This window comes from Acinonyx jubatus, chromosome A1 (genome assembly GCF_027475565.1).
Source record: "Acinonyx jubatus isolate Ajub_Pintada_27869175 chromosome A1, VMU_Ajub_asm_v1.0, whole genome shotgun sequence".
Classification (NCBI taxonomy): domain Eukaryota; kingdom Metazoa; phylum Chordata; class Mammalia; order Carnivora; family Felidae; genus Acinonyx; species Acinonyx jubatus.
In genome coordinates this window covers 7,374,312-7,392,911 of record NC_069380.1, presented here as the reverse complement: position 1 = coordinate 7,392,911, position 18,600 = coordinate 7,374,312, and positions in this window count along the sequence as shown.

Below are 18,600 nucleotides of genomic sequence, written 5' to 3'. Positions count from 1 at the left end.
GCTAAATGACAACCTCTTTTTTTCTTCCTTGAGCTTACAGAATTGGACCTCTTTTTCCCCTTCAGAATCCTCAGGATGTTTTTGAATCCTCAGATGCAACCACATTCGTGCCTTGGATTTCACAGTAATTTATCGTAATAGATTCCCTCCCTCTTTTATTTTTAAAGGCAGGTTGCGTCAGGTTGCTGCCCCTTTCAACGGGAAGACCAGCTTATCATCTGTTATCGTGGCTTTAGACATCCCTTCTGAAACGGTGACCCCAAATCTACATTGCTAATACTACCTTGTGTCTCGAGCTCTCTTGCCGTGTCCTCAAGTTCCTGCTCTAAACACCTCTGCTTGGATATTTCCTGCGTTTCCAGCCGGGCAGTCCAAGTTGGAATTTGTTTTTCTTCCCCAAACCTTCCTTTTCTTCTGGCATCTGTATGTTAGCTAATCTGGTCATCCAGACTAGTGATCCCAAAGTTATTGTCCACTTTCACCTCTCCCCCTCTTCTCACCTACCCCCATCCTGCCATTCGTTGACTCCTGCTGATGTTATTTGATTTTTTTTTTGACTTTAAAACTTTATAGTGAACAGAGGATATGCTCATCTGTTGAAATTCGAAAGCGTAGAGACCGAGAAAGAGTTTTCTTCCTGCTCTGTTCCTTGTGCATGTAGATCCCCATCTAGGAGATAGCCGGTGCTGTCAGTTTCTTGGAAAGTCCTTCAGCGATAATACGAACGCACATACAAATAGTCCTTTCCTCCTTTTCACACGACCCGTATGATGCACATTGTGTGGTTCTGTACCTTGCTGTTGTCACTTAGCAATACATGTTGGAGATCATTCCTTATTAGTACTTTTTAAAAAATGACTGCGGGGGCGCCTGGGTGGCGCAGTCGGTTAAGCGTCCGACTTCAGCCGGGTCACGATCTCGCGGTCCGCGAGTGCGAGCCCCGCGTCGGGCTCTGGGCTGACGGCTCAGAGCCTGGAGCCTGCTTCTGACTCTGTGTCTCCCTCTCTCTCTGCCCCTCCTCCCCCATTCATGCCCTGTCTCTCTCTGTCCCAAAAATAAATAAACGTTGAAAAAAAATTTAAAAAAAATAAAAAATGACTGCGTAGTATTCCATGGATGCACGTACACTTATTAGCAACTCCCCTGATGACAGGCAAGCCCTGTGGATTTCACTCTGGTGGCTGGGCAGGGCTGAGGCTGACTCAGGGTAAGGGGGTTGCCTGTGGTCACTAAGCTAATAAGAGGGAAGAATCCAGTGCCTGGCCTGGGGCTGTTGCCGGCACCCCAAAAGGACACAGAGGGGTCGACAGTAGATGGAGTGTGAAAGCTGGAGTCCTGGGCTGAGGGATCCTTTCCTAGACAGGGCCTGGACCCTTCCAGGCAGCAATCATTTTGTAATGAGTCTTCCCTTGGGTTTCCGACACTCTTCTGAATTAGCGGAAGGCTGTTGGCCTCCTATAATGCTGATAGCTTGGCTGAAATGCGGCAGTTTGAGTGTGGACCCCGGTGCTGTGTTTGAAATGTGTGTAAGCGGATGGCTGGCTTTGAGCAATATGCTTTGAAGGACTCAGTCCCTGAACGTCTCGCTGTCCCCACTGTGTTTCAGCCGCGAGGCCCCGGCCTTCCTGACTTTTTAAAATAATGGCCAATCCACACCAGCCAAGCGTTTAACCAGGATGGCCTGAGGCGACAGGCAAGCTTAGTCCGTGTGGATGCTTCTGCTTGGGCTGACAGGGCCTGTGCCTTCTCTGACTTGACCAGAGAAAGCCCGTGCCTCACCTGCAAGCACCCGCCTCTTCTCTGGGGCCAGCAGTTGTGGAAGTGTGGCAGGGAGGAGAAGGAATCACTCCTCACCCCCTTCTCTGGCTCGGCTTCCAGGGCTTCCCTTTCCCATTGGGTGTGGGAAAGAGCGAGAAATAGCAGTAAGGCTTGCTTTGTCCCTGTTGTAAAACCTGTGCCTCTCGAGGGGGAAATCAGCAGCCTTGTCCTACCGTTAGCCCCAATCACACTCGTGTAGGTGAGCAGCATCTTACTCCCTACCATTCGTCAAAATCTTGGCGTGTCGTGTCCGTTCTCTTAGCTGAAAAACGAGTGGTTGGATGCATTTTCTGACCTGACTCCTCATGGCTGGCTGGCTATAGGAGCTGATGCTCTCAGGGGGCGTAACGGTTGAAGAAGCTTCCTACAGTGAGGGGGACCAACACCGGGCTGGCCTCCGAGGAGCTGCAGGTGAGTAACGGGGCACCGTTTGTACTTGTGGGGAGTTGGCATGACAGTGGGGGAGTAGACCGAGGGTCTTGGGCATCATCAAGTGTGCTCCGTGTAGACAGGCACAGGGGCTGGGAGCCAGGGGGTTGCTCAGCCCAGCCTGGAGGAGCGTAGAGAAGCTTCCACAAGAGCCAAAAGGAAAAGTCTGTGATTTGGCAAGACAAAGATGGGGAGAAGGGGCGGGAGGGGAGCTGGTGGGCACGGGGGTGCACGACAGGCTGGGAGGCTTCTGTGAGCTGCAGTAGGCAGCCTGGGGGCTGGGGGGCTGGCACAGGGGCCTCTGTCCCTTCCATGATGGGCTCCTCTCGTTGCTGACAGGGAGTCAAGGAAGTGGCAGGGTCGCGTTTGCCTCTGAGATTTTGGACTCCGGTAACAGCGGGGGAAGCAGAGGCTGGGGGGTGCAGCAGGAGGAACAGAAGTGACTGGGGAGACCGCTTGGAGGTGCAGCCGTTGTAACGGTTCAGAGGCGTGAACTAGGGAAGAAGCAGCGGAGAAGGTGAGGTCAAATTGGCGGGGCTTAATTTTCCGTTGGGTGTGCAGGGCGAGGCGCCTTCAGTGTCCTCCAGGATGCGGCAAGAAGCCCAGCCCTTAAGGGCTACCTCCAGTGTGGCCCTGGCACCCGCTCTGCAGGGGTAGGGGACAGTTAGGATCACAGGAGCAGTATATGCTGACTCTGGTTAGCTCTTGGCTCTACGTTTTCCCCTTTTTCCTCAGCGGAGTCCAAGTTTGTTGGTCTTTGGACGAAGGCACGAGGCCTGTTTGCTCCAGCGGTGGCCTAGAGCGGATTATGAACTTATTGGAGATGGTCTGTTGTCATCAATGTTTATGATTATTATTTTTTCACTGCAGTTTTAGCCCAAAGGTAGGGGCTAAAGGGGCACAGTGAGGCCTGTATTTCCTCTTGGGATATTTTCTGGCATTTTTCACTCAGTTCTCCTCCTGTGTAGATGCTGGCTCTCGATGGAGATCAAGAAACATGTTAGTGACAAATAGTTTTTATTTTGGTTAAATGGGGTTCAGCGGAGGGAACAGCAGGGATCGTGGGTGGCACCCGGGAATAAATTAGAAGCGGGTGGCAGAGTGGGAGGGGCCTCGGGAAGGAGTCTGCAGTCTCAGAGTTCCATCTAGAGCAGGGATGGCAGTTACGGGACCTGAAATTAGACACATGGAGACCACAGTCCCATGCCGCCTAAAAACCCCATTCCAGGAAGGAGTCAGGCCTGGAGAACAGATAAGCTGAAGCTTCAAGGTTAATTGTAGAGCATCCCAGCCAGGTGACAGAGGTGAGCAATTTCGTGTGTGTGTGTGTGTGTGTGTGTGTGTAAAGCATTGTGGGTGGCAGGGCCTGGGAGCCCACCAGGACAGAGATTAATAGCACAAGCTCTGGAGTGAGACTGTCTGGGTTTAAATCCCTATACTTAGCTGTGTGACCTTGTGTAAGTTACTTAACCTCTCTGTGCCTCAGTTTAGTTTTCTATAAAAAGGGATGAGAATATCTTTTAAAAAAGTTTTTTTAATGGTTATTTATTCTTTTTTTTCAATATATGAAGTTTATTGTCAAATTGGTTTCCATACAACACCCAGTGCTCATCCCAAAAGGTGCCCTCCTCAATACCCATCACCCACCCTACCCTCCCTCCCATCCCCCATTGTTTATTTATTCTTGAGAGAGACAGAGTGTGAGTGGGGGAGGAGCAGAGAGAGAGGGAGACACAGAATCTGAAGCTGGCTCCAGGCTCTGAGCTGTCAGCACAGAGCCCGATGCGGGGCTCAAACCCACGAACCGTGAGATCATGACCTGAGCTGAAGTCAGACGCTTAACCGACTGAGCCACCCAGGCGCCCCTAAGAAAATTTTTTTTAATGTTTATTTATTTTTGAGAGACAGAGCACAAGCGGGGGAGGGGCAGAGAGAGGGAGACGCAGAATCTGAAGCAGGCTCCAGGCTCCGAGCCGTCAGCACAGAGCCCGACGCGGGGCTTGAACTCACGAACTGTGAGATCGTGACCTGAGCCAAAGTCGGACGCTCAACCAACTGAGCCACCCAGGTGCCCCAGGGATGAGAAGAATATCTTATCTCTGGGTCTCTGTGCAATCAGATAATACAGAGTAACACTCAAAAATACTGTCTGTCATAGTTATTAGTTTCTCAGAAAATTGACCATGAACATGAGTATGAACCAGACTTATATAAAATGGACACTAATTTTCACTCATGTTGACAAAAAATTAGGCAAGCAAAAAATAAAGCAAAGTTCTCCCAGAATCCAGAAATTAGGACAAAACCTTTGAACAAGAAAGGGTATTCAGATAGCCAATAAGCTTGTGGAAAGATGTTCTGTTCCACATTAATAATCTTCCAAGAAACACAAATGCAAACCGCAGCCCTATACCAACACATACCTGTCGGAAAGGCACAATGAGGAATGCAAATTGGACTGAATTTTGTTGAGATGGAAATATAAATGCATAGAACCGCTTTGAAAAACCCACTGGCAGTATCCGCTTAAGCTAAACAAGCACACGGCCTGTGGCCCAGCAGTCTCGATCTCGGGCCCGGATGCAGCAGGCACCTGTGCGTAGCTCATCAAAAGATGTGTCCAAGGGGCACCTGGCTGGCTCCGTCAGTAGGGCACGTGACTCTTGATCTCGGTATTGTAGATTTGAGCCCCACCTTGGATATAGAGATTACTTGAACATAACAATCGTAAACAAAAAAAAAAAAAAAGAGAGAGGGAGAGAGGTGCGCACAAGGGGGTTATAGCTGCATTATTTGTGATAGTACCACAGTGGAAACCACCCAAGCCTTCATCAGCAGTAGAGTGGAGACGTAATCCCTGGTATACTCAGACAGATGGAGTACTTAACAGCGAGGTGGGTGGGCGGACAAACCACAGTTATGTGCAAAGCTGTGGATGACCCTCCCGAAGATGGTGTAGAGCGAAAGCAGCCAGAGACGAAGGGTACAAACTGTGATTCCATTTATATGAAGCTCAAAAACAGGCCAAGGCGTTTTATGTTGTTCAGAGGTCGCCTTGTGGGTGTGAGAAGTCATGCCCTGTGACTTGTAGTCGGTTGCAGACCCGGTGGGCAGAGGTAGACTTGACCTTGCACGTGGATACTGCCCGGCTACTCTGGCCGGAGGAAGAGTTGCTTTCCTCGGCCCCGTGGGGCAACGGCGCGGCCAATGAAAAGCCATCACACTTCCAACTCCCGGTGTTAATCCAATGGACTTTCAGTTTATTTTCTATTTAAAAAAATTTTTTTTTAACATTTATTTATTTTTGAGACAGAGAGAGACAGAGCATGAATGGGGGAGGGTCAGAGAGAGGGAGACACAGATTCTGAAACAGGCTCCAGGCTCTGAGCTGTCAGCACAGAGCCTGACGCGGGGCTCGAACTCACGGACCGCGAGATCATGACCTGAGCTGAACGCTTAACCGACTGAGCCACCCAGGCGCCCCTGGACTTTTGGTTTATAACAGCCTTCCCAACTTACACCTTTCCTCCTTCAAAAAGCGTGCTCCTCCTTTGTTCCCCAGACTTGCCTCCGTTTTCGCTGCGACTTGTTTGTCCCGTGCTGCAGTCCTCTTTTATTCCTGAATAAACTCATCTCTTGCAGGCAGCAGCACTGGCAGTTTTCATTTGTGAGGTTAACGTGGCTAAGCTCTGGTGGGGGAAGGGGGTTGTGGCTGCAACGGTAGCTTCTGTGGGTGCTGGTGGCGTTCTGTTTCTTGATCTGGTTGCTGGTTTCACGGACGTGGACCTTCTTTGAGCTTGTGAGTTGTGCACGTCTCTCTGTGTACGTTGTACTCGGATAAAACATTTAGGCCACGTGTGGAGTCATCCCTAAGCCTGGAACATTCCCCCTACACACAGCTTCATTCCAGGCGCCAGGAACAGGAACCACTCCCTCCCTCTCCTGCAGTGAAAGGATTCCAGGGCCAGCCCAGCGAAGGAGGCCTCCAGGAGCCTTGGTTTCGGGGTCGACAAGTAGAGCGATGGCCTTGTTCGCCGCTGTATCCATATTGCACAAAGCCAGGCACAAGGTGATGTTTCATGAATCTCTGTAGGAGGCAGGGAGGGAGGAAAGGCAGTGGAGTCTCAGCAGAGGGAGCTGAGTAGGATTCTCTGTCTTATGAATAGCCTTTGGGTTGTGTCCAGCCCAAGCAGAGTGATGTGGTCATTTATAATGATGTACCTCAGTCAGGATTACCATGCAGAGGTCTATCCTGGAGGCAGACTCGTAGTGTTTCTGTTTGCCCAGGATGAGATGGAAAAAGTCATTCGGGTACTCATTCATAAACTTTAGGTAAGACCTTTACTCTGTGCCATAAAGGCACAGGGATTGCCCTGGGGGAGCGTGCAGGGGGCTGGGGGAGCTTCGTGCCCTGGGGGAGCGTGCAGGGGGCTGGAGGCAGGCAGTCTGCATTCCTGCCTACGTGACCACCTGCCAGCACTGGCCCGAATGGGGCTGCGCTGAGGAAAGGTCACTTTGAGGCAGAGGTAGGTGTGGTGAAGGGACAGGGCGGATGAAAGGAGGGTGCGGATTGAGGGAAGTTCAGGGTCCTTCCCGGGGAGAGTCCTTGAAAACACACACACACACGCAGGGCTTGGCTGGAGCAAAAATAAAAGAGGAGAAGGCACCTCGGCTTGTTTTCGCTGATGTAGGGATGATTGAAGTGGGGGAAAACCAGCCTCTAAATTGTCATTTCTGGGGCACCTGGCTGGCTCGGTCGGCAGAGCATTTGACTCTTGATCTTGGGGTCTTGAGTTCAAGCCCCACGTTGGGTGTACAGCTTACTTTAAAAAACCTGTTACTTCTTTTAGCTCCTGCAATGGCACCCTACTGACCACACGATTTTCCTTGTGCCTTTTTTCCTATGTGTGCCCGATGGCACCTTTTTTTTTCTTAAAGGCACATACACATTATTGTGTCCTAGGGAGAATGTGGTTCAGTAGCAGCTGATGGAAGAAATGGTGATCCCGTGGAGTGCAATTCAAGGGACATGAAAAAATCCAGGCCACCCAAAGACAGAGCCCACTGGAGCCTGAAATGCCACCATTCCCAACTCATTCTGTTGTGATGGGAATTGTCCTTTCCCTCCTGTTTTCTGTGTCAGTGACCTCCCAGAATGGGTGATGGCTCAAAGAGACGGTAACTGTCAGAACTCTGACAACAACTCTCACAACTCTGACCTGGATACGTGAGAACCGTCCCCCAGGGAATGCTGGATGAGGGGAAGGGAGTGCGGGTGTTGGGGAGGCCAGAGCAGAAGCTGAGGCCCAGTTTTGCTGAAGGACTATGAACAGCCAGAATTTGATGCCCCAGGTGAGTGTCACAGGCTGTGGCAGTGGTTCTCAAAGTGGGGCCCCTGGACCGGCCGCATCGGCATCAGCCGGGAGCTCATTAGACATGCATATCCTCAGACCCTCTCGATCAGAAAATGGTGAGTAGGGGGGCGCCTGGCTGGCTCAGTCGGTTGAGCATCCAACTCTTGATTTTGGTTCAGGTCATGATCTCACAGTTTGTGGGATTGAGCCCCGTGGCTCAATCCACTCGGTGTGGAGCCTGCTTAGGATTCTCTCTCTCTCTCTCTCTCTCTCTCTCTCTCTCTCTCTCTCTCTGCCCCTCTCCTCTGCTCTATTTCTGAAATTAAAAAAAAAAAAAAAAAAAAGAAAGAAAAGAAAATGGTGAGTAGGGCTCCCAGCACTCTGTGTTTGAATGAGCCTTCTGGGCGATTTGAATAAATGTCAAAGTTTGAGAACCTCTAAGGAAAGAGCCATTTTCTTGACCAACTCTTCCCTTCTCCCCAACATCCTCTCTCCTTGGGAAAGAGACCAAAACAAAATGGCAGTTGAATCACCATATTGTGTGCCTGAAACTAATGTGCTGTATGTTAATGACACTGGGATTAAAATAAAAACTTCATACATACATTAACAAAGAGAAATATATATTTAGAACCTTCAAAAACCAAAACCAAAACCCCAAAACAAACAAATCCAAGTCCCAAAAAACCAAAATGGTATTGAATTGAAGCTCATGAATTTGGGATATTTTCTGGGGATCTTTGTCCCTGCCACAGTCCAATAAAACCCTGTCCCCCTCACACCATAAGAGACCAGATTTTGAAAACACACTGAATTAGATGTAAAATTCTGGTTCTGCCACTTACTGGCTGTGGGGACCTGAGAAAAGGATCTGACCCTTGGTTTTCCCATCTGTAAAATGGGGCTCATAATATGGCCTATCTGACCAGGGTTTTCCTGGTGATCCTAGTGCTATGTACCCAGTTAGAGCTCAGTAGGTGGGTCTGTTGGTTGTCAGTCGTGCAGTGTCACCTGAACTGAAAGAAGTTAAACTGGATCTCAAAGAAATCAGCCTATGATCTCATCGAGCTGGGGGGAAGTGGGAGACCCCATGGCAATTCGGAACTGAATGTCTCGGGTTCTGAAACGTGAGTGAGCTATGCTATCCTGTGACCTTGAGTAATATGTAAAGAACAGGGAGATATGAACCAGGCAATGAAGCTTTTAAGGCTGGTGAATTACTTCTGCCCTGTCTGCCAGGGAAATCTTACCCAGCAGAATGAATGGTGGGCACTCGCTGGCCTCACCAGTCTTGGTGGGGGTCAACAGCTTGCAAGACTTGATCCCTGAATGACCTAGCACTCCTGGCTGGCAAGCTTACGAACAGAGCCGCCCCCATCCCCCACGGTCACCTACCCACAGAATGATTTATGGTCATTCAGTTTTCATTTATAAAACTGACAGTATTCCAGCTGATAAATACTGATGTATGTGAAATTCAGCAGCCGCAGGATGAAAGTCACTGGCCCCATGGCGACATCTGGCCGCCTTACAAAGACATCATCCCCCGCCCTTCACCCTATGGAATGCTGACTACTATTAGGTATAATAAGAGGGTTTAAGGTCCACAGGAATACGACGATAGGGTGAAACTCAACCAGTGGATTCCACAGCCGGGGTAGATCTCAGCTAGAAACATTGGGAATCAGATTCATGAGGAACACCATGCAGCGTGACCCTCCTACAGCAACGTGTTTTTGCAGCATGGCAGGAGGCTGGTAATTTTGGTAACTGGGGACATGTATGTGGTGGCTGTGAAGCGGGCTGGCTTTGCACCAGTAGGTGGTCTGCAAAAGCAGTGGCTCTGGTTTCCTCGGAGAACCTTCCGTGTGACAACAGTTCCAGTGAGGGGATTGGTATTGCCTTTTATCTGCAGATTTCAAAGTTCTTGACATGAGTCAGTGTTTCCTAATACCTGGTAGGAGGTGATTGTGTTCACTTCTCCAGACGGAGAGCCTGCAGGGCACCCCGGGCAATGGCGTCATCAGCCACGGAGTGACTAAGTGCTCACCTGGCCCCGAGTGTGTGTCGTGACTGTCCCCTGTCACTGGCGTGGTAGCCAGCATGGGGCAGGGAGCACCAGGGGAGAAAGGCAGGACCGGGAAGAAACAAAGTACAGGGTTCTCCGCACCTTGGTTCCCAAACTTGGGGCTGTATCTCAATCACCCATCAAGCATGTTAGTAACTCGGATCTCTGGCCAAAATGGTTTCTCCAAAAATTCTGATTCAGTAAGTCTGGGTGACAGTGGGGACCGGAATTCTGGATGTGACAAACTCCACAGGTGACCCCGATGCACGAGCAAATTTCGCTCTTCAGGGTCAAAGAGTAGACTCTGGAAGGAAACCCCGGGGAGGAGGGGGTCGGGGTGAGAATTTGTCTTCACAGCTGCCCCCAACACACACTGTCCCCGGGGAGGGTTTACTTCCTCTCTACCCCACGCAGGGGGTCGCAGCTGAACCCCACTCCCCTCAGCACAGGGGTTCTTAACCTTCACGCACCTTTGAGAAGCCGATTTTTAAATACCTCCCTGAAGAACATCCACGTGCCTGCACGGTTTAGGCTGTGATCTCAGGAGTGGCCCTAGGAGGCAGGGGTGGCACCAGGGGAGGCCGACAACCATACGCGAAAACTTCACCCGAAACCAAGAGAAGCCGGACAAAACGTTAAAAACCACGTGCTGGTCTCTTTTAGTCCTACTCTACATAGTGCCTCTCACGGCTGCACGGCCATTTCCAGTAATGACAACGAGGCGCCTAGTGTATCGAAGAATTCAGAAATGCTACCTGGGGTTTACCGTGGATGGGTCTCCTTGGCACTGACTAGGGAGGTCCCCCCTCCTCGTAACGCTGCCTTTCTGATCGCAGAGCCCGGAAAGCTGAAAACCCTATCTTCCGCAGGGTCTTCTTTGCAAGGCCCCTTGCAGCTGAATGTAAGTCAGGTTACACCCCACAGTGGGTGCATGTGGCAGAGGTCTCCCTGGGCCGCTCCTGGAGACTCTCTGCAGGCAGGTGAGGCAGCTAACGGGGTACCCTTTCCGGTGTCCAGCCGCCGGCATCCTGGGCATCGCGAGGCATCTGCGGCTCCTGCCTTCCGGGTCTCAGCGGTGGTGGTATATTCTAGAACTTGCACAATCACTGGCTGGATTAGAGGAGAGGGCTCTGGGCTGGGCATCCAAGGATGACTCCCAGAACGCCCCCCCCCCCCCCCCCCCCGCCATGGGCCTTTGAGGGAAGCCGCTCCCTCTACAATGGTCAGTGAGGTGAGGACACTGAGATTGTTGAGTTCATCGCGACAACCCAGGGATGAGAAGGCTGCTGGCAAACACCACGAAGCTGGGGACTGGTCGTCGATGAGCTGTTGTGACCTTTCTAGCACATTGGCACAGCATGTTATGCGAAATCCTTATACATCTGTCTGCATTTTTGTGAGTGAATCTTCAGGGGTTGAGTTCCTGGACCAGGGGGTATGTAAACTTTGATAGGTATTGTTAAGTTATTCTTCAAAAATGTTTTAGGAATTCACAGTGCCATCAACACTTTACCTCACCTTTATTAACACAGAGGGGGCAAAAACCCAGGCATGACTTTTATTTTAATTTTTTTAATTTTTTTTTTTTAATGTTTATTTTTGAGACAGAGAGAGACAGAGCATGAACGGGGGAGGGTCAGAGAGAGAGGGAGACACAGACTCGGAAGCAGGCTCCAGGCTCTGAGCCGTCAGCCCAGACGCGGGGCTCGAACTCACGGACCGCGAGATCGTGACCTGAGCCGAAGTCGGACGCTGAACCGACTGAGCCACCCAGGCGCCCCGGCATGACTTTTAAAATATCCACCAGCATGGTAAAATAACCCTAGGGTGGAGGAGTACTGATCGAATGAAAACAGAAGCCCGGCCAAGCAGGACAGACACACGCCTCGCCTGTCAGATGGACGCCAGCCGGATGGGCACGTAGATGTTGAGTATCCGCTCTAGTGTAACCGATCTTCCTAATCTTTAATAATACGTGAGGAGACAAATGGTAGCTCGTTGTTGTTCGCTTATGTCTCTTGGACGTGTCAATGATCTCAAGGGATTTTTTGGGTCAGTTTTAAATTTCTGTTTTACATCTTGAATTTCAAAAAGTTACGCAAAGTATCCCAGAGTCAAGTTCCGCAGAACTGTTTTACGAGATTACTGTAGGTCAAGCCTTATGCTAAGTTTTGGAGATAAAATAATAGTTTCCACTCTTGAAGAATTTATGGTGTGTCGGAAAGACCAGCCAGGCACACGTGCGTGCACACACGCGTTCACACAATGGTAATTTCAAAGCAAGGGGCGCCAGGATTTCCAGGACAAAATGAAATCGAGTACTTTTTAATACATATGTGGGGGGGAAATGTAGGGAACACAAAATCATCAAAGAGAAAGCAGCTATCATCTGGGCCAGTCTAATAATGCCTGTAATTTAAAAACAAATGGAGGGGCGCCTGGGTGGCTCAGTCGGTTAAGCAGCCGACTTCGGCTCAGGTCATGATCTCGCGGTTCGTGAGTTCAAGCCCCGCGTCAGGCTCTGTGCTGATGGCCAGAGCCTGGAGCCTGTTTCGGATTCTGTGTCTCCCTCTCTCTGACCCTCCCCCGTTCATGCTCTGTCTCTCTCTGTCTCAAAAATAAATAAACGTTAAAAAAAAAAATAAAAACAATGGGAAAAAACTGTCCCCATAAGATAAAACTGTCCCCATAAGATAAAAAAAATCTTATTTTTATTGCTATGTTTTGGTGTGCAGGATGAAGATGGCAGTAAAATACTGCTATGTGATTTCTTTCCATGATAAGTTGTGTGCAAGAAAATGTCACAAAGAAAGATGGACTAGATATAAAGAAGGCTCCATCTCTGTCCCCGCCATGGTAGTGTCAGTGGAAGCCTGCTAAAATAACGATGACAGGGGTGCCTGGGTGGCTCAGTCGGTTAAGCGTCCGACTTCAGCTCAGGTCATGATCTCGCGGTCCGTGAGTTCGAGCCCCGCGTCGGGCTCTGACAGTTAAGAGCCTGGAGCCTGCTTCCGATTCTGTGTCTCCCTCTCTCTGACCCTCCCCCGTTCATGCTCTGTCTCTGTCTCAAAAATAAATAAACGTTAAAAAATTTTTTTAAATAAATAAAATAACGATGACAAAGAAAGTCCAAAGTCGCATATCGTAATACTCCAAATGTCTAGGATGCAATTGAAAATCACTCATCGTACCAAGAACCAGCAACATCTCAATTTGAATGAGAAGGCACATTCGACAAGTGCCAACACGTACATTACACAGATGGTGGGATTGCCGGACAGGGATTTAAAAGCAGTCACCACAGAAATGCTTCGATGCTCAATTATGAACCTGCTTAAAACAAAAGAGCAGAAAATCTCAGCAAAGAAATAGTAGGTGTAAAGACGAATCTAACAAATAGATGTGAGGAAAGACTTTGTAGGAGGGAAGAACATTTGGGGTTAGGTTAAAAAACATTACCCCTCCTCTGGTTTCCTAGTTTTAAGTCTTGGGAGACGAGTTACCCAGTTTCCTTAGCTAACTAGAATTTCAAGAGCCCTGCCTTCAGAAACTCACTCCAGTGAATCTAAATCCTGCCGGCCTGGCATTTATGCTCGGAGACAGCCACCAGTCACCCTCTTGGCGAACGTACAGTCCCCCTTTCTCCCCTCCTCCCCCAGATCTAGGGACCCAACCCCTTGCTTCTCTCCCAGGCCTGCTGTTGGCTCAGCTTGGAGGCTGATGCTGGAACTCATCGTTTCAGGGTGCAGAGCAGGCCCAGGGGAGCATCAGGAGTCATACGGTGGCCTGTCCTTTGTAGCCACCTTGGCTGGGCAACGACAGTGCTCAGGACTGGAGTACTGATGGGCTTTAGCGTCCCCTTCAGGCTAGTGTGGTTGGAAGCCCTCTTTCCTATGACTGCCAGTGATACAGAAGACTTTCAGTATCTTAACCGTTGACGTATCTATATCAGTATGCCTGGCTGAATATCAGACTTGCCTGTAAGAAAGGATAATGATTGGGGTCTTAATTCTAAGGGTAATGGGAGCCACAGAAGAGTTGTGAGCAGAGAATGACATTTGCATTTCGGAGATCACTGGGGCTGTGGAGAGGAGAAGGAGGAGTCAGGATGGCTTGGTCAACGATTAGGAGCCTATCTCCCCAGTCCAGGCAGGAGCAGATGCGGAGAATCCACGAAGTCAGTAGTGTTGCACTGGATGTGGTGGGAGGAGGGGATGATCCAAGGTTTCTGGATTTCCCATTGGGGTAGATGGAGGGTGGTTATACCAGGTGAGAAGGGAACCAATGGAAAAGGCCTGGGTTTGGTGGAGAAGATCAACAGAGCGATTTTGGAAATACTGAGTTTAAGATGGTTTTGAGATATACCAGAGACATCAAGTAGGCAACCGGGATATGTAGGTTTGGAGCTCCAAAGAACATTCTGGCCTAGAGTTACGAGTTCGTGAGTCATTGATAAGAGGGTAATAAATAGGGGTCCCTGGTGGCTCAGTCGGCTGAGCGTCCAACTTTTGATGGACGCTCAGGTCATGATCCCATGGTTGTAGGGATTGAGCCCTGAGTCAATGAAGACATTAAGCTGGGAGCCTGCTTAAGATTCTCTCTCTCTCCCTTTCTCCCTCTGCCTCTCTCCCCCACTTGCACGCACACGCTCTCTCTCTCTGTCTGTGTGTCTCTCTAAAACAAAACAAAAAAAAAAAAAAAAGAAAAGAAGTTAATAAATGAAGATGTGTGTAGGATGAGATCAGTCTGGAGAAGGTGGAGTGAGATTATGTGGGAACCCTGACTCCAGGAAGTCTAAAAGTTCATGGGTGAGTAAAACAAGGAGCAGATCACAGAAAAATAAAAGTTTGGAAACATTACGAATACCACAAATATGAAATCCAGAAAATACCGTAATATTTTAAGTAATTCTTTGCCTGAAACACTTCTGTGTTTCTCTGCCGTTTTTGCTGATTGTCACCTTCTCAAATTGATTTGTCACCTTCTCAAATTCACTGAGATACAACTAATGTACAATATACCGTATCTCTTTAAAATAGACCATTTGATGAGTTTTAGCAGACGTATACACCCATGACAGCACTGTCACAATGAACATTCAGAGCATTTCCATCACCCCAGAAATTTCCTCTTTTCAGTCGATCCCCACCTTCCATCCCTGGCCACCAATCTGGAATTTTATGTAAATGAAATCACACGGTAGGTGCTCTTTTTTGCCTGGCTTCTTTTACTCGACATAATGATCTTGAGATTCGTCTATGTTGTCATGTGTATCAGTGATTTATTCCTTTTTGTTGCTGAGTAGTAATCCACTGCATGGATGTATCACAGTTTATGTACTCACCTGTTGATGGACATTTGAGTTGTTTCCAATTTTGTGCTATGGTAAGCCCTTTTTTAAAGTTTATTTAAAAATTTTTTTTTCACGTTTATTTATTTTTGAGACAGAGAGAGACAGAGCATGAACAGGGGAGGGTCAGAGAGAGAGGGAGACACAGAGTCGAAACAGGCTCCGGGCTCCGAGCTGTCAGCACAGAGCCCGATGCGGGGCTCAAACCCACGGACCGCGAGATCATGACCTGGGCCGAAGTCGGATGCTCAACCGACTGAGCCACCCGGGTGCCCCTAAAGTTTATTTATTTTGAGAGAGAGAGTGAGTGAGTGGGGGAGAGGTGGGGGAGGGGGGGAGAGATAATCCCTCGCTGACAGCGTGGAGCCGGATGCAGGGCTTGATCTCATGAAGTGAAAAACGAAGAGTTGGATTTTTAACCAGCTGGGCCACCCAGGTGCCCTACCTACGAGTCTTTTAATCATGAATGAGTGTTCAGTTTTCTCCTGTGCTTTTTCTGTAGTTATTGAAATGATCATGTTTTTCTCCTTTATTAATACAATGAATGATAGTGATTGGTTTTCTGATGGTAAACCAACTTTGGATTCTTGAAATAAACGCTACTCCTTGTCATGGTGCATTCTACGCAATTGTAATTATAGCTACAGTTGTAGATAGAGAGATAATTGGATTTGATTTGCTAATACTTATTTTTTTTTAACATTTATTTATTTTTGAAACAGAAAGAGACAGAGCATGAATGGGGGAGGGTCAGAGAGAGAGGGAGACACAGAATCTGAAACAGGCTCCAGGCTCCAAGCTGTCAGCACAGAGCCCGATGCGGGGCTTGAACTCATGGACCGTGAGATCATGACCTGAGCTGAAGTCGGCCGCTTAACCAACTGAGCCACCCAGGTGCCCCTGCTAATACTTATTTTAAGGATTTTTGTACCTATGTTCATGAGGGGTAATGTTTGTAATTTTCTTACTTTATAATGTCTTTATTGGGTTTTCGTATCAGGGTATACTGACCTTATAAAATAAGTTGAGATGTATTCTCTCTTGCCTCTGTATTTCAAAAGAGTTTGTGTAAGCGGCCTATTATTTCTTCTTTATTTTCTAGAATTTACCAGTGAAACTATCTGAACTTGAAGTTTTCTTTGTGCAAGGAGTTTTGATAACAATTCCATTTATTTAATCCAGATAGGGTTATTTAGGTTCTCTGTTTCATTTAGTATCAATTTTGGGAAGTTATGTTTTTCAAAAATTTTGTCAATTCATCTGATTACTGATTTTTTTTTTCTGGTATAAAGTTCTTCATAATAGTCTCTTTGTTTTTCTCTTCAGATTGTAGATGACCTCATTTTAGTAACAACCTATTGAAATAGAACTCACATATCATAAAGTTCATCCTTGTAACGTGTAGAATTCAGCGGTTTTTAGTGTATTTACAGAATTGTGCAACCATTGTTCACCACTGTCTACTTATAAAGCATTTCTTCTTCCCCCAAACGCCATACCCATTAGCAGTCACTCCCCACTCTCCCTTTTCCCTAGTCTCTGAAAACTACTAATCTACTTTCTATCTTTAAAGATGTCCCTACTCTGGGGGCACCTGGGTGGCTCAGTTGGTTAAGCGGCTGACTTCAGCTCAGGTCATAATCTCGCAGTGTGTGAGTTCGAGCCCCGCATCAGGCTCTGTTCTGACAGCTCGGAGCCTGGAGCCTGCTTCTCTCTGCCCCTCCCCTGCTTGCTCTCTGTCTCTCTGTCTCTCTCAAAAACAATAAACATTAAAAAAAAAAAAAAAAGATGTCCCTATTCTGGACATTTTAATAAATGTAATCATGAATATGTGGCCTTTTTGTGTCTGACTTAGCATAATGTTTTCAAGGTTCTTCGATGTTGGGTCATGTATCAGTTTCATTCCTTTTTATGGCCAAATAACATTCCATTGGATGGATAGACCACATTTTGTCTGTCTTCATTAGTTAACGAATATGATGGTTGTTTCCACTCTTTGTTACAGAAAAACAAATGCTGCTGCGAACATTTGAATACATGTTTTGTGGGGCGCCTGGGTGGCTCAGTTGGTTGAGCGTTTGACTCCCTTGATCTTGGCTCAGGTCATGATCGCATGCGTCGGGCTCCGTGCTGACAGCCCAGAACCTGCTTGGGATTCTGTCTCCCTCTGTCTCTGCCCTTTCCCCACTCGTGCTCATGCTCTCTCTCTCTCCAATAAATAAAATTAAGAAAATAATTTCTTAAAAGAATGAATACAAGCTTTGTGAGGACGTACCTTTTCAGTTCTCTTGGATATGTATCTGGGAGTTGAATTGCTGGGTCATATGATAACTTTATGTTTAACTTTTTGAAAATCTTCCACGCCGTTGTCCAAATAGCCGCACCATTTTGCATTTCCACCAGCACTGTATGCGGGTTCCGGTTTCTGTACAAAATGCTACATCCTTGCCAACTCTTGTCATTTTATGACTTTTGATCGTAGACGTCACGGTAGATATTTAACGATTCGGTTTGCATTTCCTTAATGACCCGTGATACGAGCAACTTTTCATGAGCTCAGCGCTCATTGGTATATCTCTTTCAAAATCTTTGACCTTTTAAAACTTGGATTATTTGCATTTTTCTTCTTGCATTGTAAGGGTTCTTTATATATTTTGGATACAAGTCTTTTATCAAATATGTGATTTGCAAATATTTTCTCCTGTTCTTTTGGGTTGTGCTTTCAGTGTCTTGATGGTGTCCTCTGAGTCACAGATGTTTTTAATTCTGATGACCAATTTTTCTCTTATCGGTTGTGCTTTTGTGTCATACCTAAGAAACCATCGCTAAGGGCACAAGGATTTGCTTCTTTGTTTTAAGAGTTTGATCATTTGAGGGGCGCCTGGGTGGCTCAGTCAGTTAAGCGTCCAACTCCAACTCAGGTCATGATCTTGCAGGTCGTGAGTTCAAGCCCCGCGTCGGGCTCCACGCTGACAACTTGGAGCTTGGAGCCTGCTTCGGGTTCTATGTCTCTCTCTCTCTGCCCCTCCCCTGCTTATGTTCTGTCTCTGTCTCTCTCTCTCTCTCAAAACTAAATATTTAAAAACATTTTTTAATAAAAAAGGTTTTGTAATTTTAACTCTTAGGTCTCTGCTCCATTTTTAGTTAATTTTTGTGTATGGTGTGAGGTAAGTGCTCAAATTCATTCTTTTGAATGTGGATCTCCTCAACTATATATTTTGTTTCTAACTTTATCTTTATTATTCCCTTTCTTCTAGTTACTTGGGGTTTACTTTGCTCTTCTTTTCTAGCTCCTTATGGTGGAACTTTAGGCCTCTGTTTTTAAACCTTTCTACTTTCCTAACATAAGCACTTAAAGCTATAACTTCCTTTCTAGGCACTGTTTACACCCCACAAATTTTGACTTTTTAAAATTATCATTCAGTTATAAGTATTTTCGAATTGCCCTTGTGATTTCTTCTTTGATCCAGTGATTATTAATTAAAAAAATTTTTTTTAACATTTATTTATTTTTGAGACAGAGAGAGACAGAGCATGAACGGGGGAGGGTCAAAGAGAGAGGGAGACACAGAATCCAAAGC